This window comes from Lutra lutra, chromosome 17 (genome assembly GCF_902655055.1).
Source record: "Lutra lutra chromosome 17, mLutLut1.2, whole genome shotgun sequence".
NCBI lineage: Eukaryota > Metazoa > Chordata > Mammalia > Carnivora > Mustelidae > Lutra > Lutra lutra.
In genome coordinates this window covers 55,165,830-55,189,008 of record NC_062294.1, presented here as the reverse complement: position 1 = coordinate 55,189,008, position 23,179 = coordinate 55,165,830, and the positions used below count along the sequence as shown (strand labels likewise).

Here is a 23,179-nt window from a genome sequence, read left to right as displayed (position 1 = left end):
AGGACACCTTTCCTGGGTTGCACAACTGACCCCCTGCCTTTAGAGAAACAACTTCTCCTTATTTCCTAGTGATCTCCAGATCTGCAGTTCCATTTATCCTCATTACCCTTTCCAGCTGTTCAGGCATCACAGACATTCTTTGCTTGTGCTGTAGCTAGTTTCCTCGGTAAACACTGAATGGAGACTTGAGAAATGTAAGGCCCGTGAATGTTCAGACGTTGAACCCCGGGATGTAAAACACAAGGAAGCCACCACCATCCTTAGAAAGATAAGATCTATTGAAAGAAAATGTGAGGGGCACCTGGGTGGCATAGTGGGTTAAGCATCTGCCTTTCAACTCAGGTCATGATCTCGGGGTCCTGGGATGGAGCCCCTTGTTGGTCTCCCTGCTCAGCGGGGAGCCTGCTTCTCCCTCATTTTTGGCCTGTCTCCCCCCACCTTATGCAGTTTCTCTCTCTCTCTGAAACAAATAAATAAATAAAATCTTAAGAAAAAAAAAGTGTGAAGAACTCTTTAAAGTGTTGGGAGGACACCAGACACAGGTGGCCTCCTCCAGGCTCTCCTGAGGCACAGGCAGCTTTGGGTTGGGTCATCTAATGAATGAATACATGCAGTGCAGGGAAGAAACTGGCAAGTGTGAGTTTCTGAAGAGCAGGAACTCCTGCTTTGTTTTCATGATTTAATTGAATTCCCCTGCATTCCTGAGGACCAGATTCTTCTGGATGATCGTGATGACTGTGTTTGCCCAGTTCTAAGATCAGTGGTAACTGGTGGAGGAAAGGTATTCGATGAAGCAATCATTTGGGAGTAGCTTTGAAATGTCACATGGTAGGGACGCCTGGGTGGCTCAGTGGGTTCAGCATCTGCCTTCGGCTCAGGTCATGATACCACGCTGCTGGGATCAAATCCCACATTGAGCTCCTTTCTCAATGGGGAGCCTGCTTCTCCCTCTCCCTCTGCCTGCAGCTCCCCCTGCTTGTGCTCTCTCTCTCTGATAAATGAATTAATTAAAACTCTTTTAAATCAAATCCCATGGTAAAATAGATGTTGGAGATGAAGACTTTGGGACGGCGGCATAGGCAGGATCAGCAAGGCATGTTCTGTGGTTGCACCCAAGCACTAGTATACCAGGTCCATGACCCCAGCCACGTTTAGAACCATTGTTGATGGTGACATTTCATGAAGGTTCATGCACTGCTGTGTGGAAGCTTCCACCCTTCGGTCAGCCCCATGCCGGGTACAGTCCGTTTCTCTGGCTCTGTCTGTGCCATGGACTTGTTGGAGGGATGGTTCAACAGTCCGTGCCAGTGGCCATTTCTGTTCAGACATTCAGGCCCGAGCGTTCATTGACTGATAAATGAATAAAGACTCTGTGTGCGTGTGTGTGTGTGTGTGTTGGGGGAGGAGGGTAATGGAATATTCCACCATAAAAAGGAATTTAATCTTGCCATTTGCAATGACATGGATGGAGCTAGAGTATTCTAAGCGAAAGATGTTAAAGAGAAATAAATTTTCAATCGTATGTAGTATATAAGAAACAAAGTAAACAAGAAGACAGGCAAATCACGAAATAGCCTAAGTATAGAGAAGAAACTGATAGTTGCCAGAGTGGAGGTCGGTTGAGGGATGGGCTAAATAAATGAAGGGAATTAAGGAGTGCATTTGTGTTTAACAATGGGTATTGCATGGAATTATTGTCACTGTTGTACCCCTGGAATTACAGTGTATATTAACTAAATGGAATTGAAAAAAAAATCCTTTTAAATGTATTGTTTTTTACAGATTTAAGAAAAGTTTTCCCTTTTTTTTTTTTAAAGATTTTATTTATTCATTTGAGAGAAAGAGAAAGCATAAGCAGGGGAGGGGGAGAGAGAGAGAAGCGGACACCACTGAGCAGAGAGCCAGATGTGGGGCCCAGTCGCAGGACCCCAAGATATGACCTGAGCCGAAGGCAGATGCTCAACCATCTGAGCCACTCAGGTGCCCCTAGAAAACTCTCTTTTAAGTTAACTGACATGTAGCAGGGCATAAAATATACCTCTGTAAGCCAATTGAAACATTTTGTCTTTTCTCTCTACCCGATTATTCCAGAATCCAGAAAGTTGGAGTAACTATTATATTTTAGCCAAAATATCTGTTTGCAATGTCAATTTCAGTAAGGATCTGTTCTCATTGGGAGGAGACACAATTGAAAACACTGGTTATGGGGTGCCAGGGTGGCTCAGTGGGTTAAGCATCTGTCTTTGGCTCAGGTCATGGTCCCAGGGTCCTGGGATTGAGCCCCGCATCGGGCTCTCTGCTTGGCAGGAGGCCTGCTTCTCTCTCTCCCACTCTCCAGCTTGTGTTCCCTCTCTTGCTGTGTCTCTCTGTCAAATAAATAAATAAAATCTTTAAAAAAAAAAAAAGAAAGGAAAGGAAAACACTGGTTATATAACCAAGCCTTTGACTAGAATGTCCTAGCTGAGAAAGATCTGCATAGACTCAGATATGATGACAGCTATAACGGACTGGGATTGACTTTATGGAGCCAATAAAGCCCCCTTGGAAATATCAACCTGACACCTTGTTTACTGAGTACCCAGCACCTTACCAGGAGAGCAAAGAAGGTAATTTCCTAAGAGGTGCAGGAACCTAAGGATAGTTATGGGTCTTCATGAAGAGACAATTTACCCAGATCTGTTGTTAGTATAAACAAAGTCTTGCGGCAAGTTCATGGCATGGTCCTGGTGTGGAGACGCTATTGAAGGTTCAATCCTATGATTCCTTACGAAAATTTCCAGAAAAGCTATTTTTAAAGATTTGACAAGTCAAACTCTATTCTTCCTACATTTATGTAAATAATCAGGATAAGATTCTAGGTTTGGTTTTTTTTAAGTATTTATTTGAGAGAGCTAAAGAGAGAGAGAGAGAGCCCGAGTGCGGGAGAGTGGTGAGAGACAGAGGGAGAAGAGGCTTTCTGTCCTACAGGGAGCCTGGTGCAGGGCTGTATCCCAGAACTATGATATAACCTGAGCCAAAAGCAACCACTTAACCCACTGAGACATGCAGGCACCCCCCAGGACAAGTTTTTTTGTTAGACTTCTTTTGCAAACAAATCATTGTTAGTTTGGCTACCTTCAGTAAAAATGGAGATGATTATAGAGAAAAATATGTCTCAGTAACACACGTTTGTAGTTATGAGTTTTTAATACTATTAATCATCAAATGGACAACATCCTGATTTCCTGTAGAGTCTTCTAATGCCAGGCTTTGAGTCCCCAGACTAACGTGATTTTTTAAAAGATTTATTTATTTGAGAGAGAGAGGGAGCACGCGGGGTGAGGGACAGGGAAAGTGAGAATCCCAAGAAGACTCCATGATGACCATGGAGCCCGATGTGTGGCTCGATCTCACAACCCTGAGATCATGACCTGAGCTGAAACCAAGAGCCAGATGCTTAATGGACAGCACCACCCAGGCGCCCTGGACATTTTAGTATTTCTCCCACCTTTCTGACTTGTAATCATTTGAGAACTAAAATAGCCTTTTCCCCTATAGCTCTGCAAATGTAATATAAATATCTTGATGTACAGAAATCATGGTAGTAGGTCACTTATAGACAGTCCTCATGTTGTGGCTCTATGGTCTGCTGAAAGTATTACCAGATGCACTTGAAAAATAAACAAGGAACATCTGTCAGGTTGCCCCTACTTACCCTCACTCTACCCCAAGATGCTTCAAGTATATCATCTAGAAGTCTGTTCAGCTGGCTACCCTTAGAAATCAGAATCTGGGGGCGCCTGGGTGGCTCAGTGGGTTAAGCCGCTGTCTTCAGCTCAGGTCATGATCTCAGGGTCCTGGGATCGAGCCCCACATCGGGTTCTCTGCTCAGTGGGGAGCCTAGCCTGCTTCCTCCTCTCTCTCTCTGCCTGCTTCTCTGCTTACTTGTGATCTCTGTCAAATAAATAAATAAAATCTTAAAAAAAAAAAGAAATCAGAATCTGGCAGGACGCCTGGGTGGCTCAGTTGGCTAAGTGTCTGCCTTCAGCTCAGATCATGATCCCGAGGTCCTGGAATGGAGCCCCATCTGGCACTGGGCATCCTGCTCAGCAGGGAGTCTGCCTCTCCCTCCTGCCCCTTCCCCTGCTCATGGTCTCTCTCTCTCTAATAATGAAATAAAATTATTTAAAAAAAAAAAAGAAATCAGAACCTGGCTTAACATTTGATCTAATCATTAAGCACAGTTCCATTGTTTTCCTATCAATGTCTCGTTTCATAACCTTACTTGAACCCCCGGGCTACCTTTGAAACAGAGACCTGCATCACTGCCTCCTGAAATGAGTTTTGACTTTCACTGACCTATTGTCTAGTGGAAAGTCCTGGATCAGTGACATGAAGCAATCTACCAGGTCAACTTTTATACATGAACGTCCCAAGGAAGTTCAGATGGAGGAACCAAAGGGGTTCAGAGCGGCATCTCCATCCCTTCCTGCCCCATCCTCCCCCGCCACCCAATGGGCCACTTTGGCCTTCAGATAATTTGAGTTAAGAACCCGCAGGCTCAGGAAAACACTCCCTCCCCTCTTAACCACACAAAATAACCTAAAATGGCAGCGGGTGGCGGTGCGGTGAGGGGGGATGTCTTTCCTCGAATAAGAGTTACTAACAGTGAGAATGTTTACCTCTGGGACCCATAATCACAAATATGTACCAAATATCTGGTCCTTGTCCTGCCCTGTGAGGTGTTTTCCTTCCCTGTGAAGCTCCAGGCACCTGCTCTCCTTTCCTTAGTTCAGGATGACATTCGTACCTCATCTTGCCTGACAGTCTTTGGAACTTCTATGCAGTCTATCTGGATTCCCTGTACTTACACATATTTAATTGGATTTTCTCCTGGTAATCTGTTGTGTTAATTTGATTCTTAGTCCAACTGGAAGGACCTTTGAGGAGACAAGGACTCTTGTTCTCTGACAGGATTTAATTTTAATGCCTCATTTCCCGGCATCCTGTTTACAGTATGAAAGGGAGGTACAGCAGTTGGAAGCACTTGTCTGGCGCTTGACATGTTTTAGCTCAGGTTTTGTCACTATTTCAGAAAGTCCATTCTCCATTTCCTGCATGGCGACGGCTGTCTCAGTGTCTCCTTTAAAAGGTTCCAAGCAGGGGCGGCTGGGTGGCTCAGTGGGTTAAGCCTCTGCCTTCAGCTCAGGTCATGATCCCAGGGTCCTGGGATCGAGCCCTGCCTGCATCGGGCTGTCTGCGCCGCAGGGAGCCTGCCTCCACCTCTCTCTCTGCCTGCCTCTCTGCCTACTTGTGATCTCTGTCTGTCAAATAAATAAATAAAATCTTAAAAAAAAAAAAAAAAAAGGTTCCAAGCAGTAGTCAAAATGGGAACCACACTCGATTGTTGGCTCTCTGGAGGACAGTGCATAAGTACACGAATGAAGAATTTCAGGGGGTCCTCGTGTAGACCACCTCGGCCTTCAGATCCATCATGAGGACGATTTTCTATTTACTTAGCGACTCAAGCCTACATAATGTATATGTGACAAACATCAACCCCACCAGATTGTTGGAAGGTGGTTCTCCATCACTTCCCACTGGGATGGCTTATGGTGCATCCTAGTGGGGTGAGACGCCCAGCACTACCTGTGGGGTTTTATGCGGGGATGAATGCGCTCACTAGAGTGGTCTTGCTCCTTCACGGGTCACCCTGGAGAAGGTTAACTGTATTTCCTGTCTTGGTTTTCTCTGGAGTTAACTTGCCTAAATTCAGAATGCTCAGCGTGCTAAATGGCTGATTCTATGCTTCCCCGGATGGAGCAGTTAAACCATTCGTGTTGTGAATGGGAATCTCTGTGGGACACCCTCGGGGGGTGGGGGGGGGCTGGAGTTGACTGAGAGGAGCTCATGTCCCTTGTCTTTAGATTCATTCAGCATCTCCTTCTCGTTCCTTCCCCTCCCCCCTCCCGATTTTATTTATTTATTTATTTATTTATTTATTTATTTGATGCAGGGAGAGAGGGCAGGGGGAGCGGGAGAGGGAGAAGCAGGCTCGCCGTTGAGCAAGGAGCCCAAAGTGGGACTCGATCCCAGGACCCTGGAATCATGACCTGAGCTGAAGGCAGACGCTTAACTCACTGAAGCACCAGAATCTCATTTACAGGATGTATTAAGCACCTAAATGGACCACATTGTGCAGAATTTTAAAATTCTAAGAGGCAGATGCATCTGTACCAGCCACCTACAGTCTCTGCTGCTCCTGACTCTAAAATATGGTGGCCATGAAGAATTACAATAGAAAATCACCTTCCTTTGAAGAGAATAGTAACTAAACACCAACCAGTTTTGTAAACAGGCAGCCTAATGGGCTGCAAGTGGGGAGGTAGATCAGACACACCATTTCCCATGGCCAGCCACAAAAACAACGTCAACAACACAAGCACACAACCAGAACCACAGAGCTTCTCAGATTCTGTAAACTATCATAAGCAGTAGAGGAGTAGTCCTCCCCAAAGTGAGTTTATGATGAAATTCCATTCCAGTAATAAGAAATCTCTCTGGTGTCATCACATGCCAAGTTATTTACCAAGAGAAGTCTGTCCAGCCAGATGCCTTATTTCATTGCAAAATGAAAGTGCCATACTCAAGAGTCATTTCACATTTTCCATCATAGTCTTCTTGAAGATAACTTTTTGATATGCATGGTCCTTTTAAACTAAGCTGTTTTGTTGTTGTCTGTGAGTGTTTAGTTCAAAATTTTATTTTGTACATTTAAAATACAGCAATTGGGGCACCTGGGTGGCTCAGTTGTTAAGTGTCTGCCTAAGGCTCAGGTCATGATCCCAGGGTCCTGGGATCAAGCCCTGTGTTGGGCTGTCTGCTCAGCGGGAAGCCTGCTTCTCCCTCTCTCGCTCCCCTGCTTGTGTTCCCTCTTTCCCTGTGTCTCTCTGTGTCAAGTGAATAGACAAAAATCTTTAAAAATAAATAAATAGAAAGAGAGAGGGAAAGAAATTGCTTTTGACATGAATTTTTGCTTACATATATGTTTGTAGGTTGAGACCAAATGGGCCAAGTCTTGGATAGGTGACTTCTGTGATGTGTCTGTATCAGAAGAAACGTTAAAGTGTGGCTAAAATTAGAGTCCTGAGAAACTCCTTGCTTTAAAATTCATACTTCTGGGGGCGCCTGGGTGGCTCAGTGGGTTAAGCCTCTGCCTTCGGCTCAGGTCATGATCCCAGGGTCCTGCGATCGAACCCCACATCGGGTTCTCTGCTCGGCGGGGAGCCTGCTTCCCCTTCTCTCTCTGCCTGCCTACTGTGATCTCTCTCTCTCTGTCAAATAAATAAATAAAATCTTTAAAAAAAAATTCATACTTCTGGTGCTCTATATAATGGGATATATTAAACTAACAATTTGTGTATATAGTATGTCCGCATTTCCTGATGACTTTTCTTGCATCTATTTTTAATAACAATTATTGTACAGGTTTCGCAGTTACACTCTTCAGGCCAATACAGTCCAGACTGTATAAATTTATAAAAGAAATTTTAAAACTCCTCATTCTACGTTTAAGACAAAAGCACATCAATGCTAGCGTTGTGTTCAGAGGGAAAATATATTTCTCCTGAATATCTAAGAAAATGGGAAGTCCTTTTGAGAAAATCTGGTAACATAATAATCCTAGTCTCGTGGCACTAATGGAAAGAGGACCTCCTCCACTTTCCCTGATTTACTGGTCCCTAGTGACCTTAAATTGGACCACTGTAGTAATTTATGTATGCTGGAACCTCTGAACATGAAGCCCTGGGATTTCTACTTGTTTTGTGTTCTGAATCAGCAAGAATAATTAAATTTGACAATGTAGGATTGGAAGTGTCGAGGGCTTTCTTTAGCGACTGAGCAAAATGATGTCTCCACTTCATTTACTGTGACTCACTTTCACTCTGTGTCTTTGTATATGTCATATTTATTTCAATATAAATTAAGTTCTTCTTTTCCTGTATTGTTATATATTCCTATTTCATTGATGTGAAAATCAAATTGTGTCATAAAAACCTCTCCATATTTACGTATATTTGAAAATGTTATTTAAGAAAAAAACTGTTACAGTTAGAATTCAGCCTTCCATTGCCCCTCATTGCCTTTTTGTTAGAATGAGGTGAATTTGAACAATTATGTTGTCATAAACTCCTCACAAATAAGACAACTGGTGTAATTTTGTGGCCTAAGGTGAAACTGGAAAAAAAAATAGAAAAAACAAATTACAGACCCATGAGGCCATGTCAGCAGACATTATTTCATACCTTCTGCTGTCGCTTTACCTTGTATCCCAGAGGTATCTTCTACCTCAAAAGACTTTAAATCAGAAAAAATGTTTCTTCTTAATGTTAGAGGTTTTGTGAGGTGTATCCCATAATTACACTGTAGAGTAGTGCTGATTAGCCGCTTGTAAGCTAGTGGGGTCACGTTCCTATGTCTTGAGCCTAGGCTACATGTCCCTTGTCCAGGACAGCTGTGCCTGGGGACATACGACCTGTGGTGTGCTTTCTCTCATCTGAACTGACAAGATCAGTGCCGGCTTCGTGAGACCAACTTTGTGCCGATTCTGTCAGGGAGCTTGAATTTCTGTCCCCTCCAAGGTCCTTCTGTCTGGACAAAGAATCCAGTTGAAGTGTGACAGATTGACAGGAAGGATCAAATTAGATGTCATAAGCAGAAGGAACCGCACAGACATGGAAATCTTAAAGACAGTCAGGCTAAATGAGGTAAATATATATGTCATCCTTTATATGGAGGACAGCCTGGGACTTTGAAGTGGAGAAATACACTTCCCAGAGCCAGAAGACAAAGAGCAGTTGTTGGGTAATTAGATGTGTGCCCTGTCATCAGATGGGTCACTCAGATAAACTCTGTCTCTGGTAGTCACTAAAGTGTTAAGTGTATTTAAGTTATTGGAAAAACAATTTCTGGACTTTTCTCATCTTGCAGATTTGAAACTTAATACCTGTTAAGCAGCCGCTTCCACAGCTTTCTCTATTCTAAGACCCTGGCACTCATTCTCTTTTTCTCTCTCTCTCTCTTTCTCTCTTTCTTTCCTTCCTCCCTCCCTCCATTCCTTCCTTCCTTCATGCTGTTCATGACACTAGGTCAGGTACTTAAGTGAAATCATAATGTATCTGTTCCTGTGACGCATTTATTTTACTCAACACCATCACATTTTAACCATGTTGTATGATGTGACAAGATGTGTCTCCTTGGGGCGCCTGGGTGGCTCAGTGGGTTAAGCCTCTGCCTTCGGCTCAGGTCATGATCCCAGGGTCCTGGGATCGAGCCCTGCATCCGGCTCTCTGCTCAGCGGGGAGCCTGCTTCCCCCTCTCTCTCTGTCTGCCTCTCTGCCTACTTGTGATCTCTGTCTGTCAAATAAATAAATAAATAAATCTTTTTTTTTTTAAGTGTCTCCTTTTTCAAAGCTGAATATTATTCCAGTGCACGCATATGCTACATTTTCTTTATGCATCCTTGAATAGTTCTGTTGCTTTCATTTATTATTGGCTTTTCTGAATGATGCTGCTGTGAATCTGCTTATGCAAAAATCTCTTGCAGATCCTACTTTGAATTCTTTCATTATATACTGTCAAGTGGGATGGCTGAATCATATGATAATATGATTTTTTTTAAGATTTTTTTTTTTTTTTGACAGACAGATCACAAGTAGGCAGAGAGGCAGGCAGAGAGAGAGAGGAAGAGGAGGCAGGCTCCCTGCTGAGCAGAGAGCCCGATGCGGGACTCGATCCCAGGACCCTGGGATCATGACCTGAGCCGAAGGCAGAGGCTTTAACCACTGAGCCACCCAGGCACCCCTGATAATATGATTTATAAGTTTTGAGGAATCTCTATTCTGTTTTCCAAAATGATTACACCATTTGCATTTCCTCTAGCAGTGCATAAAGGTTTCAATCTCTTCTCATCCTTTCCAACACACGTAGGTTTTTTTGGTGTTTTGGTAGTGGGATCTGAACAGGTGTGAGGTGATGACTCACTGCTTGAATTGTATTCCTCTAATGAATGGTGACTTTGAGCATCTTTCACATCTTTGTCCACTGGTTGTAAACTGTGTCCAGTTCATAATAATGCTAGCTGCTGTTTGGTTGTTGTTGGCAAAATTTCTTTCTGTATTCTTTTTTTTTTTTTAAGATTTTATTTATTTATTTGACACACAGAGAGAGAGATTACAAGCAGGCATAGAGGCAGGCGGGGTGGGGGCAAGGCTCCCTGCCGAGCAGAGAGCCCGATGTGGGGCTCTATCCCAGGACCCTGAGACCATGACCTGAGCCAAAGGCAGAGGCTTAACCCACTGAGCCACCCAGGCGCCCCTCTTTCTGTATCCTTGACGTTAAATCCTTATGCTCTAGAGACAAGTTTCCTTCCATTTCTCAGGTTGCCTTTAAACTTCACTGAATGTTTCCTTACAATTATTTTATCTGATTTCCATGTGTGTGAATATATTATGTTTCATTTCATTAGTCTCAAGACACCTACTGGTTATTTTTTTAAATTTCACGTTAACCCATTGATTTTTCAAGAGCGTGTTGTTCAATTTCCAGATATTTGTGGCATTTCCAATGTCCCATCTGCTATTTATTCTTAATTTCATGCCACGGTGGTCAGAAAAGATACTGGTATGAGATCAGTCTTCTTAATTTTGTTAAGACTTGTAGGCAAACAGGTTGTCTGTACCAGAGAATGTTCCATGTGTGGTTGAGAAGATTGTCTATTTTGTTGTTGCTTCGTAGGATTGTCTGTATACGGCATTAGATGTAATTGGTCTTTTATGTTATTCAGGTGCTCTCCCTGCTGGGTTTGAGTGTGGTCTTTCTGTCCACTTAAGTGAACATATTAACTTCTGCCACTACCATGACGCTGTCGATTTCGCTTCAGTTCCGTCTTGGGTGTTTCACAAACACGGGACCTCGGATGTCAGGCGCACACATAAGTGTGATTGTTATGGTATCTGGGTAATTTCATTTCCTTACGTATATTGTCATTTCTCTGCACTGACACTCTATGAACTTAATGTGTGTGTTTGTTTGATATTAGTATGGCTACCTGTACTTTTTTTTTTGCCTTTGCTTTCCATTTGCACGAGATGTACTTTTACATACTTTGACTTGTATCTTAAGTGCATCTTTAGATTTAATGGGATTCCTGTAAATGGGAGGTCGGTGGATGTTGTGTTTAATCGTTCGGCAACCTTAAGGCTTTTTTTCTTTTTTTTTAAGATTTATTTAATCCAGGGAGGTGGAGGAGGGACAGGGGAGGCCAAGGGATGGGAAGGTGGCGGGGAGGGGTCCAAAGCCACCTTCACACTGTGTGTGGAGCTGACTCTGGCCTGATCTCACAACCCTGAGATCGCGACCTGAGCTGAAACCAAGAATTGGATGCTTAACCACCTGTACCACCCAGGTGCCCTTATTTTATGCCTTGTAATGGGGGAAATTTAATGTACTTACTGAGAGCATAATTTCTGAAAGGGAAGGACGATGGCTGTTGTGTTTTCAGTTTTCTGTACTTCTTGTGGCTATTTTATCCCCCTTTCCCTCTCTTATCGTATTCTGTTATGTTTCTTTGATGTTTGTAAGGACAGCTTTCATACCATTTTCACTTCCTTTTTATGGTTTTTATAGTTTTTTTTTCCTTTCACCTTGGAGATTACTTAAAACCTCTCCAAGCTGTGACAAACCATTTTAACTTGATATTGTCAGTAGCATACAAAATTCTGCTACTTTTTGTGTCCCCCCCTTACTGTCGTTATCTCATCAGTAACTCAAATCCTATCTTTTATGTTGTATACTCCATAATTTACACATATCATTTTTTTGCTTTTCTTCTTTTTCTTTTTTTTAAGATTTTTATTTATTTATTTGACAGACAAATCACAAGTAGTCAAAGAGGCAGGCAGAGAGAGGAGGAAGCAGGCTCCCCGCTGAGCAGAGAGCCCGATGCGGGGCTCGATCCCAGGACTCTGGGATCATGACCTGAGCCGAAGGCAGAGGCTTTAGCCCACTGAGCCACCCAGGCACTTCTCTTCTTTCTTTCTTTTTTTTTTTTTTTTTTTTTTTTTAAAGAGAGAGAGAAGGGGAGAGAGAGAGCGAGCATGCCTGGGCAGGGGGAGGGGCAGAGAGAGAATCTCAATCTGAACCAAAATCAAGAGTTGAGCACTTAACAACAGACTGAGCCACCCAGGCATCCCATTAGTTATGCTCTTTTTTTTTTTTTTAAGATTTTATTTATTTATTTGACAGACAGAGATTACAAGTAAGCAGAGAGGCAGGCAGAGAGAGAGAGAGAAGGAAGCAGGCTCCCCGCTGAGCAGAGAGCCCGACTCGGGGCTCGATCCCAGGACCCTGGGATCATGACCTGAGCCGAAGGCAGAGGCTTTAACCCACTGAGCCACCCAGGCGCCCCTAGTTATGCTCTTTAATAAAAATCATCAAATGCCAATTCATAGTGAGAATTCTATGTCCACATCTATTCTAAATTATAACATTTATTACCATTTGGCTCTATATGTTTCCTATCTTATCTGATGAGATATTTGAATAAATTCCAAATCACTCTACGTTGGATTATTTTGATGAAAGAATGCAATGAGAACTGTATTTATGGGTGATCCCAGAAAGCTGGAGGAGGACATTGAGGGAAGTGAGAACTGGAAGACCAGGAAGCCATAACAGACTGTTAGTGTACTTATTTATTTATGGATAAGAAAAGTGTGTTTTGTGTGTATCTGTGTCACACCACTAACATCACCACAAATATAGAGGGTTTGTAAGAGTGACTTATCTGTGCATAATTCACAGATGACCTGTGACTTAGTTATTACAGAGGCTATCATATCTTGCATGAGAATCACCTGATGCACTTGCAAACATCTCAGATTTCTAGGCTTCCTCCCATGTTATCATTTCATTAGTTCTGGGCTGGGCTGTAAACCGCCACCCCCGCCCTGCCCCATTTGCTGTTCTCGCAAGTACTCAAGTGGTGCCAGTGGGGCCTGTTTTGGGAACCTACTTTGAGAATGACACTCTGGGGGCATCCTAATGGTGGTCATCCTCAATGAAGATACTCACCCATAAGAAACACAGTCAGATAAATAGATGAGCATGAATTGTTTGAAGTGGACTCTGGTCTTGGTTCTGCAGATGTGACGGGGGTCATGTGTAGCCTGGGCTTCTTCTGTCCAGGGCTGGAACTTAAACTCTCATGTCTGAGACCATGGAAGCTGTTCTGTGTGAAGTCTTCTGGATGCTGGATTGATTGTTTGATGAGAGAGAACCCAAGAACAGGTCTTCTGGAAGGGCATTTGAATGCCTCTTGTTGCTGTAGGTACCCAGGTTCAAATGCTGACTCTACCAACATTTAGATGATCACTAAACCTTTTTTAACTAAACTATTTTGGTCAATTATAAAGAAAAAAAAAAACTATTGCTTCTTTTCTGTGAAGGGGTAAACACAGTTCTTCCCTATTATGTATATGTCCTTTGTGTCCCTCTTACTACATACACAGAGGAGTTTACTTCTGACACTTCTGTCACAAATATGGGGTGGGGGTCCTTTCCCCACAACAACAAGCAGGTCTCCAGCATCAGCTGGACATTTTGCAGTTTAATTCAGTTTGGACACTATTTACCCAGGGATTTTGTCAGGTCCCACAGGTAAGAGCTCGGTCTCACAGACTGCCCCCACCCCACCCCCAAAATACTTTCAGAGCCTATTCACAAGCTCACACTGTTATGCATACACATGAATGACCAGGTCTGTAGATTGGAGTTTCCAATAATCTCCTTCTTGGGTTCAGTGAATTTGCTAGAGCATCTCACAAACCTCAGGGAAACACTTATGTTTACCAGCTTATTAAAGGGTATGATAAAGGATACAGATGAAGAGACACATAGTGTGAAGTCAGGGAGGGTCCCATAATCATGAGCTTTTGTCTCCATGAAGTTAGGGTTTGTGACCTTCCCTGTGTGGACATGTTCACCAGCCTGTAATCTGTCCCAACTCCATACTGTTGGGACTTTATGGAGCCTTCTTCATGTACACATGACCAGTCATAATTCCATTTGCAGCCCTTCTCCAAAGTAAGGGGTTGGGGAGATGAAGCTTGAGTGTCCCAAGCTGCTGGTCATGGCTTGGTCTTTCTGGTGGCCAGCTCCCATCCAGGATCCCACCCAGAGCCAATTCCCTAGACTAAGAGACACTCCTAGTGCTGTTATCATTTAGGAATTAAGAGAGTTTTAGCAGCCCTGGTTTCAGGGAGAGTTCAAAGACAAATACTAGAACGCCGTTGCTCCTAGGGCTCTTATCACTTGGGAACTTACAAGGATGTTAGGAGCTTTGTGCCCAAATCAGGGACAGTCCAATTATACATGTATTCTATTATCTGACACAGTAAAAAAGAAATAATAGTAGTCCAGAAGCATAAAGTCATGAACATTAAAATCATTAGACTAAAGCATTAGAAACAGCAGGCTGTATCTTATAAACACTATAGAATGACTTTAGACTTTGGTCAACCTTGTAGGTTTCATCTTTCATGAAAAACATGGCCCATGACTCATGTTTCCCTGCTGATTTTTCTGCATGTGAATGTAAATATTGAATCCTGGAAATTAGCATTTGAGTATTTGACATTGGGAATGATCTTCCTGGTCCAGATTCTCCCTGGAAAACCTCAGGAGTTCTACCTCGTATGTCATCATTTCCTCTACTAGGGGGGAACCAGGGCAAGTCTGAGAGGTTTTTCTCAGTCATCTGACTGTAGCCAAGTGTCAGTCATTCTTCAAGAGGCATCTCAGACACCTTGACAGCTTTTGATTTGAAACATTTTCTCTACAATATTGGACACAGCCTCACTTTCTAGTTTCACAGAGAGTCCAGAGGTATGTCCATTGACCACTCTGGCACCTTGAGTGTCTTCCAAGCCATCACCATCAGTCCCAGGAACTCCAGGTGGGCAAAGCATTAAGGCACAGTCCGACATTCAGTTGGCCCCTCCAGTGTCCAGTGCTGAGCGGGTCAGGGTCATACCACAGTTCCTATGTATGTATGAGACAAAAAGTAGAACAAATACACACGAACATTGTAGGCTTTGGATCCTGTTCTACTCTACCTTCTGAGGAACACATAGACTTACTCTATGCAGCCTTCAGATAGGCATCAGATGTTTTCTGCTTGGGACTCATTCTGGTTTTCCTCTGTGCATGCACAAGTGGGGGCCTAACACTTTCCTCAGACCAATACGACACCGAGAACCTCTCCTGAGAAAATAGCTACCCCAAGCATTTTTGTCCTGGAAAATGCTGTTGTAATTTTTTATATCCTCCCTTTTTTCCATCATTGTAATTTTTATCTTTTTCACTAGACTATGTGGAGGGAAGCAAACAAATTGTTCTTAATCAATGCATGTTTCCAAATTGCCATCCTCATTCATTTTTTTTTAGAAGCGCTGTTTTTTTGAAGATTTTATTTAAATTCAAGTTAGTTAACAGATAGTGTGTTATTAGATTCAGGGGTAGAATTTAGTGGTTTGAGAGTGGCATATAACACCTAGAGCTCATTACATCAAGTGCCCTTCACCCAGTTACTCCGTCCCCCACTCACCTCCCCTCCAGCAGCCTTTGGTTTGTTCCCTAGAGTTAAGAGTCTTTCTTAAATTCCACATATGAGTGAACTCATAATATTCGTCTTTCTCTGACTGGCTGATTTCACTTAGGGTAATACACTCATGTTCTATCCTCATCGTTTCAAATAGCCAGATTTCATTCTTTTTAATGGCTGAGTAATATTCAGTTGTGTGTATATATATACCACATCTTCTTTATCTGACGTCCATAGATGGACATCTGGGCTCTCTCCACAGTTTGGCTATTGTGGACATTGCTGCTATAAACATTGGGGTGCAGGTGCCCCTTCAAGTCACTATTTTCACATCCTTTGGATAAATACCCTGTAGTGTAATTGCTGGATCATAGGGTAGCTCTATTTTTAACTTTTTAAGGAAACTCCGTAGTTTTCCAAAGTTACAGCAGCTTGCCTCCCAACCAACAGTGGAAGAGGGTTCCCCTTTCTCTGCATCCTCCCAAACACCTGTTGTTTCCTGACTTCTTAATTTTAGCCATTCTGACTGGTGTGAGATGGTGTCTCAGGGTGGTTTTGATTTGTACTTCCCTGATGATGAGTGATGTTAAGTGCTTTTTTAATGTGTCTGTTAGCCATTTGTGTGGCTTCTTTGGAGAAATGTCTGCTCTTCTTTCCTTTTCTTGACTGGATTTTTTGTTTTTTTAATTATTCGGTTTGATAAGTTCTGCATAGATTTTGGATGCTAGCCCTGTATCTGATATGTCATTTGCAGATATCTTCTCCCATTCTGTAGGTTCCTTATTTATTTTGTTGATTCTTTCCTTTGCTGTGCAGAAGGTTTTTATCTTGATGAAGTCCCTATAGTTCCTTTTTTGCTTTTGTTTCTCTCATCTCCAGAGACATATCTAGTAAGTAAGAAGTTGTTGTGGCTGATATCAAAGAGGTTGTTGCCTATGTTCTCCTCTAGGATTTTGATGGATTCCTATCTCACATTTAGGTCTTTTATCTGTTTTGAATGTATTTGTGTATATGGTGTAAAAGAGTGGTCCAGTTTCATCCTTCTGCATGTTACTTTCCAATTCTCCCAACACCATTTGTTGAAGAGGCTGTCTTTTTTTCCATTGGACATTCTTTCCTGCTTTGTCGAAGATTAGTTGACCATAGAGTTGAGGGTCCATTTCTGGGTTGTCTTTTCTTTTCCATTGATCTATGTGACTATTTTTGTGCTAGTACCATACTGTCCTGATGACTACAGCTTTGTAATAGAGCTTGAAGTCTAGAACTGTGATGCCTCCTGCTTTGATTTTCTTTTTCAACATTTCTTTGGCTATTTGGGATCTTTTCTGGTTCCATACAAATTTTAGAGTTCTTTATTCTAGCTCTGTGAAAAATACTCATCATTTTGATAGGGATTGCATTGAATATGTAAACTGTCAGCCCCTTTATTCTCCGAGTGATGACCACTCTCTATCCAGGTCTTCCTCTGTACCCTGGATGAATCAGAAAACTTACTCATCTTGGGAGAAAAATGTAGTCTGTTTTCCTCCAAGTCAGTCATTTATATGCTCATGCTCACAGAGTGTTATGTACACTTACAAGCTAGTGACATTGTAGGTAAAATTGAGAATAATATAGAGAATCTATTCTAGTAATAGATAATTATAGCTGTATAATATTAAAAGATTCATCTTTTAAAAATTATTTTGTAATTATCCACACAATTGTGTTGTATTAATGGTCCCAGGAGATAAGGTCAGAGTCCAGTCAGTAATGTAACAGCGTCTCCTGAAAGAATGTAGAGATAGCCAAAATATCTCTGAATGGATACCTTTCAATATGAGATGTCATATTTGCCTAACATTTTCCTGAGTGTGGGCTTGTGAAGACAGTTCCACAAAGGTGGTTAGCAAGGTTGATGGTCCTTCAAAAACCTGGCACTCCTAATGGTCAGTGGGGAATCTCTAAGTGGCAACAAGCATAGGCATTGAAACCTACCACACTAGGTCCTGCCTTAAAGCAAACTCCAGAGAGGAGAAGATCCTTTAACACTGCGGGGTTAAGACCCACAAAATATCTGGAATCATGACCACAACTACAGCTACCTGTCAACTGTGTTAACAGAAGTAGAGGCTTCTTACTCCAAAGAGCCCTGACCAGGAACAGGACACATCACACCTGCATCAAAGGGTACCAATCCACCAGGACAGGTCTGTGCCCTACGTGATGGCCCAGACTCAGCCCAAGGTTTCTGCTGCCTGGATCCCTACGGGGGCATCAGTTCAGTCTCACGGGGGACACACTCCTCAGCACCAGGAACTCTTTGGAATATTTAGGGATGTCCTGTGTAGACTGGTGTTTGACTGTCACCAGAACTTGAATCTGCTTCCATCTCAGAGAAAGAAGAACTAGTCATCCAGGGCCCTCTCCTCCCTCCAGAGAAGGAGGCTCCTTTGTGGTTCCCAGTGAGAGGTGCTCCAGGGTCCTCATACTGTGGTAGAGACACTGACTGAGCAAGTACAGAGATGCAAACAGATAGAACCTGATTATTTCCATGGCACTCGGTCATTAGAAAACAGATAAAGAGTCATGATGCTTACCATCCAGGAACTTTTAGGTTAGAGCAAGTGGGAACATTGTTGAATTCAGGATTGTGGAGTCAAGCTGAGGAAGACGTGGTGCAGTTGGGCCAGTTCCTTCTCTGTGTGATGGTGTAAGCTCTGGTGTCACACCTGAGGGGCCGTCCATGGACCAGAGTGTTTAGTAGCAGTAGTAGTATTTGTTGTACATTTTTGTTAAGAATGGAAGCTTTCTAATATAATTCTCCCTGAAAATTCTAAGCATTTATGTTAACTTGCTTTTCATTGTATGAGTAGACAAAGAAGAGACAAAATAGATTAAAATAACATGAACGCTGAGCGTTGAATCTCTTTGGGAAGGCTGAGGAACGACAGAGCTGGAATTACCCCCAGAGGCAGGGGGATCAGAGCCTCCAGCCAGCTCTCAACCGCAGCCAAACCATATCCCCCTGCTTCTCAGGTCGTGTGCGGGTATGGCCTGGCGAAGGGAGCTCCTCCCTTCCCAGGACAGATTAGAGGGGATCAGACTCTGAGTGGCTATTCCTTTCATCTCTCCAGGGCTGGTGCTCACAATTCCCAAAACTGGGAATCGGAAAAATGGGAGCAAAGGACTATGTATCTTAGTGCATTTGTTTTTGTTTTTATCATTAAGTTCCGTGCTTCACAAGTGTTTCACTCAGAATCCCGTTTTCCATTCCTGCAGATAGAGTAGTGACTCAAGTAACAAAATAGAAATATATGTATACATTACAACATGGTTAAAATGACCTAGCTAGGGGCGCCTGGGTGGCTCAGTGGGTTAAGCCTCTACCTTCAGCTCAGGTTATGATCTCAGAGTCCTGGGATCAAGTCCTGCATCAGGCTCTCTGCTCGGCAGGGAGCCTGCCTCCCTTCCTCTCTCTCTGCCACCTCTCTGCCTACTTGTGATCTCTGTCTGTCAAATAAATAAATAAAATCTTAAAAAAAAATTTTTTTAAATGACCTAGCTAATGAACACGTCCATCACCTCAAAATGTTACAAATTTTTTATTTTTGATGTTTTAATTTTTGTAAGAACATCTAAGATATACTCCCTTAGCAAATTTCAAATATTAAAAGACACAGAATTATCCGTAGTCACCATGCTGTAGCTCACATCTCCAGAACTTATGCATCTTGCATAAATGAAATTTTGTACCGTTTTACCAACACCTCCCACTTTGCCATCAGCCACCTCTTGGCATCACATTTCTACTCTGCTTTGAGGAGTTCAGTTTCATTAGATTTCAGATATAATTGAGATAATGCAGTATTGCCATTTTGTGTGGCTTATTCCACTTAGCGTAATATCCGCCATGCTCACCCCCACTGTCCAAATGGAAAGATGTCCTTCTTCTAAGCTGAGTTTTGTATAGATACATACAGAGATCAATATTATATATCATTTTTGATATGTATTTTGATACATATATCATAAATATATATATATATATGTATATATATATAAAATTTTCTTTAATCACCACTCCTAGAAACCAGGGAGACTGCAGGGAAATGACTCTTCCTATTTAGAATAACTAAAATTGAGAAAAAAATAGAAATTTGCAGCACCAGGAATGCCTAGGTGGCTCAGTCAGTTAAGTGTCTGCCTTCATCTCAGGTTATGGTCCCAGGGTCCTGGGATCAAGTCCCACACTGGGCTCCCTGCTCAGCAGAGAGCCTGCTTCTCCTTCTGCCTGCCACTCCCCCTGCTTGAACTCTCTCTCTTTTCCTGACAAATGAGTAAAAATAAATCTTTTTAAAAAATTTACACTATTGTGAAGGAATTAAAATAATTATATATTGAAGAAAGTATACATGGTACAGGAAAACTGTCATTTACTTATAAAATCAAATATTTTTCTTTCCTCTTAAAAACACATAAATGCAACAATGAAAACTCTCTGAACTTCTACTCTTCCTTTCTGTATTTTTTTTTAAAGATTTTATTTATTTATTTGGCAGACAGAGATCACAAGTAGGCAGAGATGCAGGCAGAGAGAGAGAGGGAAGCAGACTCCCTGCTGAGCAGAGAGCCCAACACGGGACTCGATCCCAGGTCCCTGAGATCATGACCTGAGCTGAAGGCAGACACTTAACCCACTGAGCCACCCAGGCACCCCTTCCTTTCTGTATTTTTACATTCATCCATATTTCACTCATACAGAATACAAACATTTCTTTTAATTGATAGGGGAAAAGATGAGGCAGATAGGTGGGGGCCAGTATCTACATCTTCATGTTTATTACAAGACCCCTAGTGCCCAGCTTGCAGGATTATATGGGGGTGAAATCGCATCATATATGGGCAGTTGCCAACATGTCGCATATAACCCTTGTCAACACAAAATCAATGCTCAGTCAACATTGCAGTAATCAATGTGTACATGTTGTTTTCCAAATAGAGACTTGCTCAGACATTAGTGCATTCACTAGTCTTCTTTCTGTAAACGTTAAAGTGCTGTGAAAGCATGTGGTCCTTCAGGGTGGTGATGGTGGTCTTTGCTGGGACCAACAATAAACTTACAACAGTGAAAAATAAAAAATAAACTCTTTCCCGGGAACTCACCAGGAGTTTTTTGTGTTGACATAAAGATGGTGGGTGTGGGGGGCTCAGGTGTGCTGTCCCTGCATTCTCCAGTGTAGCCACTAAACATGGGTCCCCAGGAGCAGCATCAGCACTAACGAGGAACTTGTGAAAGTTGCCAATTCCCGGACCCAATTCCAAACCTGCAGAATCACCATTTCTTCTATGCAAACTGGAATACCAGGTGATTTCTATGCACATTGAAACATGAAAGCACATCATTGCTTATCAGCCTGGGTTTACAGTAAAGATCCCACGGTGCGTTTTAAGAACCACCATCACCTGTGCACTCTGCCAGAGTCTGTCTATGGGTCAGGGGAGAGCATCAGTGCTGCGTTAACTACGTGCTCCAGGTGATTCTCAGGGAGACCGGGGGGAAGCACAAGGATTTGAAGGTATATCTGTGAGAGCTGAGCTGGCTTTCTGGTGAAGACAATGTAACAGTCTGTTCTGTCTGCAGTTGGAAGGGGCAGGTCAGGGCAGCCCAGGCTCCCCGTGCTGTGGCAGGATTTGTGGCTGTCTGTGGGAGGCGAGGACATCTGAAACCGGGAAGGAGAAACACACTTGTAAGTGTCCGCTTAGCAGCTCCTTTCTTCTGAATCCTTCCTCTGACAAAGGAGAGGTGGCCTTTTGTGCATCTCAAGATCCTTGTGCCTCTGAGCTGATGATAGCGGGTGAAGAGGCTGCGTTGAGGCCTTTAAAGCCAAACAGGTGTGATTTCTCTACCTAATATCATTTAAGAAACAAAGCTAGAGGGGCACCTGGGTGACTCAGTGGTTTAAGCCTCTGCCTTCGGCTCAGGTCATGATCTCAGGGTTCTGGGATTGAGCTCCGCATGGGGCTTTCTGCTCAGCAGGGAACCTGCTTCCCTCTCTCTCTCTGCCTGCCTCTCTGCCTACTTATGATCTCTCTCTGTCAAATAAATAAATTCTTAAAAAAAAAAAACAAAGAAACAAAGCTAGAACAGAACGGAGAGGCAGAAACGGCTGCTTCTTGGTTAGATCTTGACTTAGCCTAAGGGCTTTGTCTTCATTTCTTTCAGAAAGGCCAGGTGTCAGAACTTGCAAACATTCACTTCTCTAGTTCTGGTGGTCCTGCCGAGCTGACAGGTTTCAAACGACTATTTATCCTTTTAAGGATAGTCAAAGTCAACCCATCAGGATAGTCCTCTCTTACATCCCTGGGGCTGTCCCTCCATTCTCTCCAACTGGGTTTGTTTTTTTTTTTTTTTAAGATTTTTATTTATTTGACAGATCACAAGCAGGCAGAGAGGCAGGCAGAGAGAGAGAGAGGAGGAGGCAGGCTCCCTGCTGAGCAGAGAGCCCGACGTGAGGCTCGATCCCAGGACCCCGGGACCATGACCTGAACCGAAGGCAGAGGCTTTAACCACTGAGCCACCCAGGCGCCCTCCAACTGGGTTTTCTATGCAGCCTGAATTCCTACCATGCAGTCATGGCCTGCAACTACTGAAAATATTCCCTCTGTGAGGGATCAATATGGAGATGTGTTGATACCCAAGATTCTCTCTAGAGGTGGGTTGGGTTTGGGGATCCCAGTAAAGGAGGAGAATATACAATATTGAGTTTCTATCTGGATGAGGCCTGAGTCTTTGGAAACTAGATGAACATGAACCAATAAACCAGACAGTTATCAGGCCAAGAATAAGTCAATGTTCTGAAAAGGAGAGTCTTGCTGTCTAGATTGCTTCAACGAAAGTCTTACTATTTTAAATATTTTAAAGATTACAGGACGTGGGAGCAATCTGTGGCTTGAAATTTTCAGAAAAATGCTATATTTTCATGAATGGAATAATATAAAGATTTGCTTTATTTTGGTAAAATAAAGTAAAATAAAATACCACAGTGATGAGTCCTTTGTGCTTCAGGCCACTGAAATCAGTTTATCTCATTAGAGCTGATGTTAATTTTGTTCACTTGGTTCAGGGTCTCTGCCAGATTCCCTTAGAAAATGAAGGGAATTGTCTACTGGAGATCCTAGTCTTTGCAAGTAAAGGTTCTAAATTATTCCTTGGTCTCATAACTTTCCATTTTATCCTGCATAGCATTACAGACATTCTCTCCTTTATTACTTTTCTATTTTCAGGAAGAGGAAAGTAGCATAATATAATTGCTTTATGTCCATGTGTTTTAAAATTCTATATTGTAACTCATCAGAAATGACAAATGACCTCATTTCAAGGAAACAGTCGGGCTTTGTGGGTGTAAGTATTCATGATGTTTTGTCTTGACTTTAACTTTCCCGTCTGCGGAGGTTATCCATAACCTTCACTCTAGATTAATGATAATTCTAGAAACTAAGTGGCATAGAATCTTAAAATCAAATATCGATCCCTTCCTTTTGATTCAGCAGTAT

The 23,179-nt window shown here is 42.6% G+C and overlaps 1 protein-coding gene across 2 annotated transcripts in view; it reads left to right on the top strand.

Moving 5' to 3' along the window:
- Nucleotides 1-23,179, top strand: part of LOC125088879 (KRAB domain-containing protein 5-like) — an 83,233-nt gene that overhangs the window by 46,824 nt on the left and 13,230 nt on the right. The window lies entirely within an intron of this gene.